The following is a 16,977-nucleotide window of genomic DNA, read 5'->3' on the forward strand; positions in this document are numbered from 1 at the left end:
CATTAATTTCTAAACGGTAAAATATATGTATGAAAATACCCTTAAATAAAAAGGTGACGTTCTGTACTGTCACATAAAACATTTGATCTTAAACCCAAAATGCTGGAGTATAGAGCCAAATTAAGTTTTATCTTCACTGTCAAAATAAATATGTAGGAGAGAGTAAACACAAAACAAAGTACTTGCTAGAGGCTAGGAAATGTGAAAAAACTGCAGACAAACTAAACTTGAAGCAATTACCCTTTATTGTTTTATTACAAAGATTAAAACATGTAAAAATAAGCAACATAAATGAAAAACTTGATATCTCTGGCTCAAACCCTTATAATGGAACCCCAAAGCAAAAACTTATCAATAATCCTGCTACCAAGCACTTCTGACCAGAAAAATCGACATAAACATATATTGACATCTGCGCCTCATTTTGCGAGCTGTGCCTTCAAGGCATCTATTAGCTCCCGTTTCTTGGTCCCTGTGACCTTCACCCAAAACTGCTTACATGCGTCCTTTAGCGCGGGCACAGTCAGCTTACCCAGGGTGCCTTTCTGTACACGAGCCCTCAACTCGTCCTCAGACATCTCCACCTTAGGCTTCTTCTCTGCTCCGCCTGCTTCCTCAGCTGAAAACACAGAGCCAGGATGTTACAATATTTGTTGAAGTATATCGACAGTGAGACAGCTCCTGCTGCCAGCAACTATACTGTTCTTCACCCAATTTGCCAGACGCAAGTGTAAATCTCAGAAATGTAGATCATAGATTTCTCACCTGGTTTGCGTTTGGATGCCCTCTAGGTCAGCAGGGTACACCAGATCTTTGAACTCCTGAGCCAGGGAACCAAGACACTGGTCAATCATCATCACCTTGGGCACTGAAGGAGAGGGAGGTAGTGAGAGAGGATAACGAATGGACAAGAAAAAGTGAGTATGACCACTGCCAAAAGATTGGTGCTACCTATACACAAAAATACTGAAGACAAAGGAGCATACAGTGCCTTCGGAAAGTATTCAGATCCCGTTAATTTTTCCACATTTTGTAAAGTTACAAATTATTCTAACATTTATTGAATTGTTTTTTGCCCTCATCAATGTACAAACAATACCCCATAATGACAAAGCAAAAACAGGTTTAGAAATGTTAATTTATAAATACATTTAATACATTTACACAAGTATTTAGACACTTTTACTCAGTACTTTGTTGGGGCACCTTTTGCAACGATTACAGCCACGAGTCTTTGGTACGACGCTACAAGCATTGGCACACCTGTATTTGGGGAGTTTCTCCTTTCCTTCTCTGCAGATCCTCTGAGGCTCTATTAGGTTGGATGGGGAGTGTTGCTGCATAGCTATTTTCAGGTGTTTCCAGAGATGTCTGATCCGGTTCAAGTCTGAGCTCTGGCTGGGCCACTCAAGGACATTCGGAAACTTGTCATGTAGACAATCCTGCGTTGTCTTGGCCGTGTGCTTAGGGTCATTATCCTGTTGGAAGGTGAACCTTTGCCCCAGTCAGAGGTCCTGAGCGCTCTGGAGCAGGTTTCATCAAGGATTTCTCTGTACTTTGCTCCGTTCATCTTTCCCTCGATCCCAACTATTTTCCCAGTCCCTTCCGCTGAAAAACATCTCCACAGCGTGATGCTGCCACCACCATGCTTCACTGTATGGATGGAACCAGGTTTACTCCAGTCATGAGTTTTTGTTTCTCAGTCTGCGAGTCCTTAAGGTGTCTTTTTCCAAGCGGCTGTCATGTGTCTTTTACTGAAGAGTGACTTGTCTGGCCACTACCATAAAGGCCTGATTTGTGGAGTGCTGCAGAGATGGTTATCCTTCTGAAAGGTTCTTCCATCTCCACAGAGGAACTCTGGAGCTCTATCAGTGTGACCCATCGGGTTCTTGGTCACTTCCCTAACCAAGGCCCTTCTACTGCTCAGTTTGGCCGGTCGGCCAGCTCTAGGGAGAGTCTTGGTGGTTCCAAACTTCATCCATTTAAGAATGAAGGAGGCCAGTGTTCTTGGGGACCTTCAATGATGCAGAAATGTTTTGGTACCCTTCCCCAGATCTGTGCCTCGACACAATCCTGTCTCGGAGCACTACGGACAATTCCTTTGAGCTCAGGGATTGGTTTTGGCTCAGACATACCTGTCTATAAGGTCCCACAGTTGATTTGGAAGGGCACATGCACTGTCATGTCCAAATCAATTGAATTTACCACAGGTGGACTCCAATCAAGTTGTGGAAACAACTCAAGGATGATCATTGGAAACAGCATGCAACTGAGTTCAATTTCAAGTTTCATAGCAAAGGATGTGAATACTTATGTAAATAAGGTATGTCTGTTTCATCACAGCGCTTGATGGTTTTTGTGACTGCACATTTTCTGGACTGACCTTCATGTCTTCAAGTAATGGACTGTCATTTATCTTTGCTTGTTTGAGCTGTTCTTGCCATAACATGGACTTGGTCTTTTGCCAAATAGGGCTATCTTCTGTATACAACCCCTACCTTATCACAACACAACTCATTGGCTCAAACGCATAAAGGAAAAAAATTCCACAAATTAACAAGGCACACCTGTTCATTGAAATGTATTCAAATCAAATTTTATTTGTCACATACACATGGTTAGCAGATGTTAATGCGAGTGTAGCGAAATGCTTGTGCTTCTAGTTCCGACAACGCAGTAATAACCAACAAGTAATCTAACTAACAATTCCTAAACTACTGTCTTATACACAGTGTAAGGGGATAAAGAATATGTACATAAGGATATATGAATGAGTGATGGTACAGAGCAGCATAGGCAAGATACAGTAGATGGTATCGAGTACAGTATATACATATGAGATGAGTATGTAAACAAAGTGGCATCGTTAGAGTGGCTAGTGATACATGTATTGCATAAGGATGCAGTCGATGATAGAGTACAGTATATACGTATGCATATGAGATATATAATGTTACTTACCCTACATTATTCAAGGTAGCATTGTTTAAAGTGGCTAGTGATATATTTACATCATTTCCCATCAATTCCCATTATTAAAGTGGCTGGAGTTGAGTCAGTGTGTTGGCAGCAGCCACTCAATGTTAGTGGTGGCTGTTTAACAGTCTGATGGCCTTGAGATAGAAGCTGTTTTTCAGTCTCTCGGTCCCAGCTTTGATGCACCTGTACTGACCTTGCCTTCTGGATGATAGCGGGGTGAACAGGCAGTGGCTCGGGTGGTTGATGTCCTTGATGATCTTTATGGCCTTCCTGTAACATCGGGTGGTGTAGGTGTCCTGGAGGGCAGGTAGTTTGCCCCCGATGATGCGTTGTGCAGACCGCACTACCCTCTGGAGAGCCTTACGGTTGTGGGCGGAGCAGTTGCCGTACCAGGCGGTGATACAGCCCGCCAGGATGCTCTCGATTGTGCATCTGTAGAAGTTTGTGAGTGCTTTTGGTGACAAGCCGAATTTCTTCAGCCTCCTGAGGTTGAAGAGGCGCTGCTGCGCCTTCTTCACGATGCTGTCTGTGTGAGTGGACCAATTCAGTTTGTCTGTTATTTGTATGCCGAGGAACTTAACTTGCTACCCTCTCCACTACTGTTCCATCGATGTGGATAGGGGGGGTGTTCCCTCTGCTGTTTCCTGAAGTCCACAATCATCTCCTTAGTTTTGTTGACGTTGGGTGTGAGGTTATTTTCCTGACACCACACTCCGAGGGCCCTCACCTCCTCCCTGTAGGCCGTCTCGTCGTTGTTGGTAATCAAGCCTACCACTGTTGTGTCGTCCGCAAACTTGATGATTGAGTTGGAGGCGTGCGTGGCCACGAAGTCGTGGGTGAACAGGGAGTACAGGAGAGGGCTCAGAACGCACCCTTGTGGGGCCCCAGTGTTGAGGATCAGCGGGGAGGAGAGGTTGTTACCTACCCTCACCACCTGGGGGCGGCCCGTCAGGAAGTCCAGTACCCAGTTGCACAGGGCGGGGTCGAGACCCAGGGTCTCGAGCTTGATGACGAGCTTGGAGGGTACTATGGTGTTGAATGCCGAGCTGTAGTCGATGAACAGCATTCTCACATAGGTATTCCTCTTGTCCAGATGGGTTAGGGCAGTGTGCAGTGTGGTTGAGATTGCATCGTCTGAGGACCTATTTGGGCGGTAAGCAAATTGGAGTGGGTCTAGGGTGTCAGGTAGGGTGGAGGTGATATGGTTCTTGACTAGTCTCTCAAAGCACTTCATGATGGCGGAAGTGAGTGCTACGGGGCGGTAGTCGTTTAGCTCAGTTACCTTAGCTTTCTTGGGAACAGGAACAATGGTGGCCCTCTTGAAGCATGTGGGAACAGCAGACTGGTATAGGGATTGATTGAATATGTCCGTAAACACACCGGCCAGCTGGTCTGCGCATGCTCTGAGGGCGCGGCTGGGGATGCCGTCTGGGCCTGCAGCCTTGCGAGGGTTAACACGTTTAAATGTTTTACTCACCTCGGCTGCAGTGAAGGAGAGACCACATGTTTCCGTTTCAGGCCGTGTCAGTGGCACTGTATTGTCCTCAAAGCGGGCAAAAAAGTTAGTCTGCCTGGGAGCAAGACATCCTGGTCCGTGACTGGGCTGGATTTCTTCCTGTAGTCCGTGATTGACTGTAGACCCTGCCACATACCCCGTGTCTGAGCCGTTGAATTGAGATTCTACTTTGTCTCTGTACTGACGCTTAGCTTGTTTGATAGCCTTGCGGAGGGAATAGCTGCACTGTTTGTATTCGGTCATGTTACCAGACACCTTGCCCTGATTAAAAGCAGTGGTTCGCGCTTTCAGTTCCAGGTGACTACTTCATGAAGCTGGTTAAGAGAATTCCAAGAGTGTGCAAAGTTGTCATCAAGGCAGAGGGTGGCTGCTTTGAAGAACCTCAAATATATTTTGATTTGTTTAACACTTTTTTGGTTACTCCAGGATTCCATATATGGTACTTAGTTTTGATGTCTTCACAATGATTCTACAACGTAGAAAATAATAAAAATAAAGAAAAACCCTGGAATGAGTAGGTGTGTCCAAACTTTTGACTGGTACTGTATATGGTGAGTGAGAGATGGGCCAATGCTGTTTCTTTTTTAACAATCCGAGAGTGCCACTATCTCCTTCATACCGGTTACTGTGTGGTTACGTTGTGCTGTTTATTTGAGTTTTCAAAACCTGAAGAATTGCAGATATGCAATTTGTTGACACCACAACTAAGGTGGCAATTTATCAAACTTACCAGAATATTCAGTAATTATCAGAAAATATATGGCAATCTATCGTAACTTTGGTAATTTATACTTAAATAACTGTTACAAAATGTATTCATATACACTGTGTACAAAACACTCGGAACAGCTTCAGTTTGTTTAGACATGGACTCTACAAGGTGTTGAAAGTATTCCACAGGGATGCTGGCGCATGTTGATTCCAATGCTTCCCCACAGTTGTGTCAAATTGGCTGGACGTCCAGCAGCATTGCAGTTCTTGACACAAACCGGTGCGCCTGGTACCTATTACCATACCCCATTCAAATGCACTTAAACATCTTGTCCTGCCCATTCACACTGAATGGCACACATACCCAATCCATGTCTCAAGGCTTAAAAATTAGTATTTAACCGCCTCCCGGGTGGCACAGTGGTCTTAGGCACTGCATCGCAGCCACCAGAGACTCTGGGTTCGTGCCCTGTGCCACCAGAGACTCTGGGTTCGCGCCCAGGCTCTGTCGCAGCCGGCCGCAACTGGGAGGTCTGTGGGGCGCCTAGCATCGTCCGGGTTATGGAGGGTTTGGCCGGTAGCGATATCCTCGTCTCATCATGCACCAACGACTCCTGTGGCAGGCAGGGCGCAGTGCACACGAACCAATGTCGCCAGGTGCACGGTGTTTCCTCCTTAGAGGCTGGCTTCCGGTTTGGATGCGCGCTGTGTTAAGAAGCAGTACGGCTTGTTTGGGTTGTGTTTCGGAGGATGCATGATTTTGACCTTCATCTCTCCCGAGCCCGTACGGGAGTTATAGCGATGAGACAAGATTGTTAGTAATTACTATTGGATACCACGAAATTGGGGAGAAAAGGTTCAAAATAAAAAAACAATTTTTATTTAAAAATATATATTCTTTAACCTGTTTCCTCCCCTTCATCTACACTGATTGAAGTGGATTGACTAGGTGAAAGCTATTGTGACATCAATAAGGGACAATTGCTTTGACCTACATTCACCTCGTCAGTCCATGTCATGGAAAGAGCAGGTGTTCATAATGTTTTTTTACACTCTGTAGTGTTCATTTATTATATCGGAGTCCATATTGTCCATGAGTTTCTAGTACATAGACCATATGGTTCAACAGAAAATAGCCTAATTAATGAAAAAAGCATCTAATCAACAAAGGCATTATTTAAAATTAACTCTGCAACTCTTCCAACTACACTGAACAAAAATATAAAACACAACATGTAAAGTGTTGGTCCCATGTTTCATGAGCTGACATAAAAGATCCCATAAATTCTCCATATGCACAAAAAGTGTATTTCTCAAATTTGGTGAACAAATTGCTTTGACATCCCTTTTAGGGTGCATGTCTCCTTTGCCAAGAAAATCCATCCACCTGACAGGTGTGACATATCAAGAAGCATGATCATTACAGGTGCACCCTGTGCTGGGAACAATAAAAGGCCACTAAAATGTGCAGTTTTGTCACACAAGACAATTCCACAGATGTTGAGGGAGCATGCACTTGTCATCACTCAATAATTTCCACCAGAGCTGTTGCCAGAGAATTTAATGTTCATTTCTCTACCATAAGCCAACGTCATTTGAGAATTTGGCAGTACATCGAACTGGCCTCACAACCGCAGATCATGTGTAACCACGCCAGCCCAGGACCTCCACATCCGGCTTCTTCACCTGCAGGATCATCTCAGACCAGCCACCCGGACAGCTGATGAAACTGTTTGCAAAAGAGAAGAATTTCTGCATAAACTGTCAGAAACCATCTCAGGGAAGCTCATCTGCATGCTCGTTGTCCTCACCCGGGTCTTGACCTGACTACAGTTCGGCGTTGTAACTGACTTCAGTGGGAAAATGCTCACCTTCGATGTCCACGGGCACGCTGGAGAAGTGTGCTCTTCACAGATTAATTCCGGTTTCAACTTCACCGGGCAGATGGCAGACAGCGAGTATGGTGTAGTGTGGGCGAGAGGTTTGCTGATGTCAACATTGTGACCAGAGTGCCCCATGGTGGCGGTGGGGTTATGGTACGGGAAGGCACAAACTACGGACAACAAATTCAATTGCATTTAATTGAACGCACAGAGACACCGTGACAAGATACCGAGGCCCATTGTTTTGCCATTCCTCCGCCACCATCATCACCTCATGTTTCAGCATGAGACATGGGGTCGTGCATTAAGGATCTGTATACAATTCCTGGAAGCTGAAAGTGTCCCAGTTCTTCCAGCATCCCACAGTGAGTATGGCCTGCATACTCAAACATGTCAACCACTGAACATGTGTGGGATGCACTGGATCGACGTCTACGACAGCGTGTTCCAGTTCCCACCAATATCTAGCAACTCCGCACAGCAATTGAAGAGTGGGACAACATTCCACAGGCCACAATCAACAGCCTGATCAACTCTATGCAAAGGAGATCTGTCACGCTGCATGAGACAAATGGTGGTCACCATTTGGGTCTTACCGGTGTGGTCCTCTATGTGTTCCGGGGCCATGGGATTTAGTGCCAAGGCTTCCAGGTTCCTGTAGTGCTGCTGGAGGACTGGGTTCTCAAAGGCATCACTCCTGCAGCACAGGAAGAGCAATACAGTGTTTTCGGGAAGTATTCAGACCCCTTCCCCACATTACAGCCTTATTATCTAAAATGGATTAAAGAATTCCCCCCCCCCCTCATCAATATACATACAATACCCCATAATGACAAAGTAAAAACAGGTTTTTAGAAATGTATGCAAGTAAAAAAATATTGACTAATATTCAGACCCTTTGCTATGAGATTTGAAATTAAGCTCAGGTGCATCCGGTTTCCATTGATCATCCTTGAGATGTTTAAAAAATAAATATATATATATTTTAGGGGTAGATCAGCTTTAATATTGCAGATAATATATAGAGCATCAGTAAAAGGTTTGTACACACCTACTTATTCAAGGGTTTTTCTTTATTTTACTATTTTCTACATTGTAGAATAATAGAAGACAAAACTATGAAATAACACATATGGAATCATGTCGTAACCAAAAAAAAAAGTTCAAATCAAAATATATTTTCTATTTGAGATTCTTCAAAGTAAACACATTCTTGGCATTCTCTCAACCAGCTTCACCTGTAATGCTTTTCCAACAGTCTTGAAGGAGTTCCCACATATGCTGAGCACTTGTCGGCTGCTTTTTCTTCACTCCGCGGTCCAACTCATCCCAAACCATCTCAATTGGGTTGAGGTCAGATGATTGTGGAGACCAGGTCATCTGATGCAGCATTCCATCACTCTCCTTGCAAACCATGAAAAGTGACTAGTCAGGATCACGGGAAAGATGAATGGAGCTAAGTAGAGAGATCCTTACTGAAGTCCTGAGTGCTCTGGAGCAGGTTCTCAGACTGTGTCGAAGGTTCACCTTCCAACAGAACAACGACCCTAAGCACACAGCCAAGACAATGAGGAGAGGCTTCAGGACAAGTCTCTGAATGTCCTTGAGTGGCCCAGCCAGAGCCCGGACTTGAAACCCGATCGAAAATATCTGGAGAGACCTGAAAATAGATGTGCAGCGACACTCACCATCCAACCTGACAGAGCTTGAGAGGATCTGCAGAGAAGAATGGGAGAAACTCCCCAAATACAGTTGTGCCAAGATTGTAGCGTCATATCCAAGAAGACTCAAGGCTGTAATCGCAGCCAAAGGTGCTTCAACAAAGTACTGAGTAGAGGGTCAGAATACTTATGTTAATAACCATGTTAATAACCATACATTTGCAAACATTAAAAAAAAAATTTTTTAAGTTCAGTATTGTGTAGATTGATGAGAAAAAAAACTATTTAATAATTTTAGAATAAGGCTGTAAGGTAACAATGTGGGAAAAGTCAGGGGGTCTGAATACTTTCTGAATGTACTGTACACAGTGGGAATTTCAACTCATAGGACATGAATGACATTTATGTTTTATGCTTTTTACTTTTTTCAAAATGCAAATCCTGGTATGGAAACAATCTGTGCAGACAGCTGTGATGTTTTTATTTTCACTGTAATGAAAGGGCCGAACCTGTATTTGAAGGGTTACTTGTGTACTATCTCCATCTTGTCCACCTGGGCGTCGGAGGCGGTGGGGAGCTGAGGAGCGTCCAGGTTACGGATGTCATCCGTGTAGGGCAGGAAGATACCATGGAAGCCTGAGAATACACATCACTATAATTAGTCTGAAAGTTTAAAAATTATATTAATTGTGCGATATTCTTTGGGGTGGGACCCAATGACTGTACCTGGAGCCTCAATCTGGGCCTGGCCCTTATCTAGCTCCTCTCTGGGGCACCAGGGCTAAGAAGCGTGGGGAAGAGTTACGGATGCGTGTGTATTTACACAGAGCGAACACGTTCCTCTCACTACACCTGCGCAGCAACGCTGTAAACACAGGCACTCCCTGGGATGTAAAAACAGGACAGTGAGAAAGGGGTTAAAGTTGAAACTCAAAAGATAATGGAACTCTATGGGCTTGAACCCAATCAGCTCCAGACCCGGGTCAGAAAACTTCTTTATCACAGCCACCTCATCTTTCTCCATCACTATGTGCCTGCCTACATACACCTACAGACAAACACACAACCACTTCTAGACTGAAATGACCCTAGCAGCATGAGAAGTATGAATTTATACTTTCTTTGATACACTTTCGATAATTGCTATACTTTGAGATTCCAACAAGTTACCTGAGCCCTCTTGGTGTCACTGGGGAGCAGCAGGCTGCCTGTCTGTGTGTGGTAAAGGCGTGTCTTGGTGTGGACGGCTCGTTCTCTGTAGAGCTTGTCGGCATTAGGCTTCTTGGTCTGTCGGACCGTGATGTACACACCCACCGCCACGTTCATCCCTTCCCCCAGAGGAGGAGAGAACACTCATCAGCAACCAGGGCCCTATTCAGTAGGCATGTGACAAATGTAAAAATGTTCTTACCATTTAAATTTTTATAACCAAAAAATAAAATTACATGTGAATTCACAATGCAGATATGGTCCTGCGTGTGACCGCTAGTGGGCGATGCAGTTCAATCTACAGCTGTCCTGGCTACCAGATGGTGCTCGCTTTACTGCTGTCCCCCAATCACTCAGCAACTATGGTAGTTAATTACGTTTTTAGGTTATCTGCCGTGTGCCTCTCCATGTTCGCCGAGGCCAGTACATGGGAATTCATGTGCCACTTCTCGTCAATGTGATGGCTCGTTGAAATTATGTATGACAGCGTGTTCATAAAAGTCCAACAATCTGCTAACGCCACGTATGGTGTTTGAGAGCTCCAGCTCTGTACTCGCAGAGGAATCACTGTACAATTTCTCCATCCGGGCCGTCAATGGTTTTTCGACATGACATCTTGTAGACTGGTCCTAGAAATACCATCAGGACACTGAAGCCGACATCCTCTACCATTGACAGTGGCTGCATATCAACTGCAATCATTTCAGTAATCAGAGCTTTGAGTTTCTCACGCCGTCCCATATCGCACTTCTTTCACGTGAAGAGCCAATTGGTCTGTTGTTGGATGTCTGCGCTACTGCAGCGGTTAGGGAGGAACCGTGAGACCCATTTAGATGGCTAAGCGTTGAACCTGTACTGCTACTGTAGCGCAATTCCACCTCACACAGTTCGCATTTCACCACCTTCTCATTTAACTTTTCAAAGTATTGCCATACAGGACTTCGCTGCTGTTACTTCCCTGTCTCACTGACATTTTTCCAACTGACAATTTATTTGTTATTTTACCAGGTAAGTTGACTGAGAACATGTTCTCGTTTGCAGCAACCACCTGGGGAATAGTTACAGGGGAGAGGGGGATGAATGAGCCAATTGTAAACTGGGGATTATTAGGTGACCGTGATGGTTTGAGTACAGATTGGGAATTTAGCCAGGACACCGGGGTTAACACCCCTACTCTTACAATAAGTGCCATGGGATCTTTAATGATCTCATGGAGTCAGGACACCCGTTTGAACGTCCCATCCGAAAGACGGCACCCTACACAGGGCATGGTCCCCAATCACGGCCCTGGGGCATTGGGATATTTTTTTAGACCAGAGGAAAGAGTGCCTCCTACTGGCCCTCCAACACCACTTCCAGCAGCATCTGGTCTCTCATCCAGGAACTGACCAGTACCAACCCTGCTTAGCTTCAGAAGCAAGCCAGCAGTGGTATGCAGGGTGATATGCTGCTGACAATGACGTGTGGAGCGCTTTATATCCATGGCAAATCATTTGAAAGATGCTTCTCCCCCCTAGAAATGTTAAAGCATTGTTGCATTAGGGATTTGTTTCATTTTTCCTTTTATGATGATTGGTAGCTGTTAGTGGTAGTTGTGTTAACTGCACTGCAAATGTAATTATGTGATTTTTATTCTAGTGTTTTTCGGTTAGAGATTTATTTTATTTTAACGATCCCAATTTCCGTTAAACGTTCACACCCTTAGTAGAGAGAAATGCTAAACGTTTGAAACATCTAAACATGTCCTATAAGAACAGTGCCCCGCCTATACAATGGTAGGGGAAACTAGCTAGCCTGTGCTTGTCACCTTGCCATGGATCTCTTCATCTCCTTGGCTCGAACCCTCTTCCGGAGGTCCTCCAGTTTCCCACAAGGCTCCATCTGCAGGCCCAGCTCAGACTCATCCTCGGGGGGGCTCACCATGTCGCAGAAGAAAAGCGAGACGTCAAACCCACCTGGCTTCATCAGATGCATTAGGTCTATCACCACACCTGTGAGTGAGTGAGAAAATGTATCATACACTTCTAGTGATAAACTATACATTTGCAGGACCAAGATATATTTCAGGCCACTTTTCAAAACTTCTCCTACAACACAGTTACATCAAGGATGCCAAATGCCATAGAGGTACAACTATGAGTGTTCTATCTTTGAGAATTGCCCGTCCCCTTTCTCCAGACCCACCAGTGTCTTTAAGGTCACCGGCCTTGGTGGTCACGCTCGCAGTCGCCCCTGTGTGGCGTGTCTCCGCAGGTAAAGATCATGAGGCGCTTGTAGGAGAGCCGCAACTTGACGTCGCTGTAGAGGTTGGAGCAGCACCACAGGGCCTCACCCAGGTTGGTCTTCCCACTGCCCATGGTCTCATCTGCCACCGTTCTCCCCACGCAGCCCATCCACATCCTTCACCCGATGGGCACCTAGAGGAGGGAGGGAGGGATGAAGGAAGACTGAACAGGACAGAGGACAAAAGAGGAATGAGTGATGGGTGGGGGAGATAAGAGGTGGATAGACAGATAGGTAAGGAAGGTAAGGAAGACGAGTAAAGACAAGTAGAAATGGAGATACACAGAGAGCATAATAACAAAAGTTAATTTGGCTTTCAGAAGACTCCAAAACCCTTTCAGAACATACACAGAAACTGTCAGCCAGGGAGACATACCAGGTGAGTCCAGGTCATGGTAAACATAGACATGCTTGAAAGTGTTACTGGGGTTCTTGCTCTGTTCCATCCCATAGAACACTAGAGCCACCAGGTCCTTGTCACTGCTGATGATCTTACTGGTATACACACTGCGGACACACTGGGGAGGGAAAGTAACAAGATCCAATACAACACTGTCAGGGGGCTAAGCAGGACAACAGAGAGATAAAGAGAGGGTGGGTGGGAAAGAGCCATGTCACTTTTCATGATTCTGAGAGTTCAGTAATATTGATCATGTCAGAGATAGTGAGAGAGTGGCAGGGAAGGTGAAGAAAAGACAAGAAACTGTAAGGGAAAGTAGAGAGTTTGAGAAGACTAAAAAAACATATCTACCTGCATGGTCATGTCAAATGGTGAGGGCTCTCCATCCTCCCCCCTGATGAACGTCTCCTTGGAAGCATCCACCAGAAACACCAGGCTGTCACGCCCTGTGCACTTAAAGTCCACTGGGGAGAGGGATTGCAATTACATCACAACATATACTAAACGCCATACAATTCAGTACTGATCCATTCAATCGCCATCAATGTTTGTCCTACCTTCAAACTCATCCCCTTCTTCCCCATCCACCCATCCACCTCATTCTGGTAGTAGGCTTTCCACTCTGCCATTGTCCCCAACAAGGCTACACTGGAAGGCTCTGGTGGAGCCCTGAAAATGACACGACACACGGAGAGGTCATTAAAGTTTGTGGAAAATATGTTGAAAATTGTGGTTGTTATAAAACTCTGATTAGTTAGCTAATTGCATATGTATTGTTTGAAGACGGATTTGTTTTGGAAGGTCATGATGACTTCGGGGAATCAATGCTCAACTTCTTCCTGGCGGGTAAGTGTATTTTGGCTAGCTAGTTTAGCAGACATTTATCACCATAAAACAACAATACATTTTCCTTTAACCTTTGCATCAGAAATAAAGCATACCTTGCGACCGAGTGTGTGGTGTTACGAATGTGTTTCGGATTAGAATGGCTAACGACACGCTTTGTCTTGATGCAGGTTGTAACGCTCAATGAGTGAATGGGTGTAGAGTCAGGCGCAGAGAGCAAATGATGTGGGGGAAAAAAACACGCTTTAATGTCCAAAATCAAAAAGAACAAAATAGTTATACCCAACACAGGCGTAACTATTACTACAATAAGTACTCTTAAGTTAAAAAAAAAAAAATGTAAATAAAAAAAATACCAGGACAGCGAGAAAACCCAACAACACACTACCACCTCTCACAAATACAGAAGAACAAGCGGGCTAAACGAACTTAAATAACACCACCCTAACAACCAAACAATGAACAGGTGAAAACAATTAGACAAAACGAAACGAACACGGAATAAAGAATCGGTGGCAGTTAGTAGACCGGCGACGACGACCGCCGAGCGCCACCCGAACAAGAAGGGGAGCCACCTTCGGTAATATTCGTGACACAGGTGTTGAAATCATACCATATCTGCGTGCTCTGTTGTCACTTGAACGTGCAGTACTTTTTCTGTTGAAAAATATGTTGGTGTGTTCATGTAAAACTAAAATTGCATAGCGCCACCTACTGTGTGATTGAAGTGGAGACGCATTGATAGCGCATTTATGAAACATACTGTATATTGTCTAAATAATTGTCATATCAATTGTAAAAGCACACTAGAATAAACACAAGATTTCTCAATTTTATGGATTTTTGCTTGTGTGACTCATTTAATAACATTTTATCAGCTGATAATGTACAGTAGGTCCCAGTCCCACTATATCCATTAATTGTCTGGTTTCTAAACTGTATGTAGAAATATGTATAGGCCATAGAAATATAATGAACTGAACAGGCTTGGAACCTCTAACCCTGGCAGTTTGACTGGTAAACTCATGTGTAAACTCGCAATGGCTCCTGGTATTGTGATACAATCATTTCCATGGTAATGTAGAATGTTCATTCAAATGATGCTACCTGATGTGACACATGCAATGGAATGTACTTTGTGTAATGTCAGTTGTTAGAATTTTGGGAAAACCTTGCAAAATACTTATTTACTATTATGAACACTACCCATGTTTTTGACATGAAAGATATAATATGTTACTATTGCAATGATAACAAGACCATTGAAATGATTGTGATTTTTTTTATTCTTGTTGCCAAATACAGTGCCTTGCGAAAGTATTCGGCCCCCTTGAACTTTGCGACCTTTTGCCACATTTCAGGCTTCAAACATAAAGATATAAAACTGTATTTTTTTGTGAAGAATCAACAACAAGTGGGACACAATCATGAAGTGGAACGACATTTATTGGATATTTCAAACTTTTTTAACAAATCAAAAACAGAAAAATTGGGCGTGCAAAATTATTCAGCCCCCTTAAGTTAATACTTTGTAGCGCCACCTTTTGCTGCGATTACAGCTGTAAGTCGCTTGGGGTATGTCTCTATCAGTTTTGCACATCGAGAGACTGAATTTTTTTCCCATTCCTCCTTGCAAAACAGCTCGAGCTCAGTGAGGTTGGATGGAGAGCATTTGTGAACAGCAGTTTTCAGTTCTTTCCACAGATTCTCGATTGGATTCAGGTCTGGACTTTGACTTGGCCATTCTAACACCTGGAAATGTTTATTTTTTAACCATTCCATTGTAGATTTTGCTTTATGTTTTGGATCATTGTCTTGTTGGAAGACAAATCTCCGTCCCAGTCTCAGGTCTTTTGCAGACTCCATCAGGGTTTCTTCCAGAATTGTCCTGTATTTGGCTCCATCCATCTTCCCATCAATTTTAACCATCTTCCCTGTCCCTGCTGAAGAAAAGCAGGCCCAAACCATGATGCTGCCACCACCAGGTTTGACAGTATGTTCAGGGTGATGAGCTGTGTTGCTTTTACGCCAAAGATAACGTTTTGCGTTGTTGCCAAAAAGTTCAATTTTTGGTTTCATATGACCAGAGCACCTTCTTCCACATGTTTGGTGTGTCTCCCAGGTGGCTTGTGGCAAACTTTAAATGACACTTTTTATGGATATCTTTAAGAAATGGCTTTCTTCTTGCCACTCTTCCATAAAGGCCAGATTTGTGCAATATAAGTCTGATTGTTGTCCTATGGACAGAGTCTCCCACCTCAGCTGTAGATCTCTGCAGTTCATCCAGAGTGATCAAGGGCCTCTTGGCTGCATCTCTGATCAGTCTTCTCCTTGTATGAGCTGAAAGTTTAGAGGGACTTGGTAGATTTGCAGTGGTCTGATACTCCTTCCATTTCAATATTATCGCTTGCACAGTGCTCCTTGGGATGTTTAAAGCTTGGGAAATCTTTTTGTATCCAAATCCGGCTTTAAACTTCTTCACAACAGTATCTCGGACCTGCCTGGTGTGTTCCTTGTTCTTCATGATGCTCTCTGCGCTTTTAACGGACCTCTGAGACTATCACAGTGCAGGTGCATTTATACGGAGACTTGATTACACACAGGTGGATTGTATTTATCTTCATTAGTCATTTAGGTCAACATTGGATCATTCAGAGATCCTCACTGAACTTCTGGAGAGAGTTTGCTGCACTGAAAGTAAATGGGCTGAATAATTTTGCACGCCCAATTTTTCAGTTTTTGATTTGTTAAAAAAGTTTGAAATATCCAATAAATGTCGTTCCACTTCATGATTGTGTCCCACTTGTTGTTGATTCTTCACAAAAAAATACAGTTTTATATCTTTATGTTTGAAGCCTGAAATGTGGCAAAAGGTCGCAAAGTTCAAGGGTGCCGAATACTTTCGCAAGGCACTGTACTTTATACACAAACAAAAATTACAAAATTCTTTACCAAAATGACAATTTTTTTTGATTGAATTTAACAATTTTATTAAAACATTAACCCTTGTGAACAATAACAAGAATAACATGTTCCTAAATCATTACAATTAGATTTTTTCAGTGATTACAATTGCACTAGAATTGTTTTTGTTTGTTTCAGTATTTTCTTGTTAATACCTCCGTTCTGTTTTGAATGATGCAAGAATGTAAATTGTTGATCTGTATTTTGAATTTAAAAAAATATATATACAGTGGGGCAAAAAAGTATTTAGTCAGCCACCAATTGTGCAAGTTCTCCCACTTAAAAAGATGAGAGAGGACTGTATAATTTTCATCATACATCAATACTTCAACTATGACAGACAAAATGAGAAAAAAGTTCCAGAAAATCACATTATAGGATTTTTATGAATTTATTTGCAAATTATGGTGGAGAATAAGTATTTGGTCACCTACAAAGAAGCAAGATTTCTGGCTCTCACAGACCTGTAACTTCTTCTTTAAGAGTCTCTCTGTCCTCCACTTGTTACCTGTATTAATGGCACCT

The 16,977-nt window shown here is 43.5% G+C and overlaps 1 pseudogene; it reads right to left on the bottom strand.

Annotated features, from left to right (window-relative positions):
* Positions 1-227: 227 nt before the first annotated feature.
* Positions 228-13,271, bottom strand: LOC135525143 (X-ray repair cross-complementing protein 5-like; annotated as a pseudogene).
* Between the last annotated feature and the right edge of the window lie 3,706 nt (positions 13,272-16,977).

Source organism: Oncorhynchus masou, chromosome 31 (genome assembly GCF_036934945.1).
Source record: "Oncorhynchus masou masou isolate Uvic2021 chromosome 31, UVic_Omas_1.1, whole genome shotgun sequence".
In the NCBI taxonomy this organism is placed as follows: Eukaryota; Metazoa; Chordata; class Actinopteri; order Salmoniformes; family Salmonidae; genus Oncorhynchus; species Oncorhynchus masou.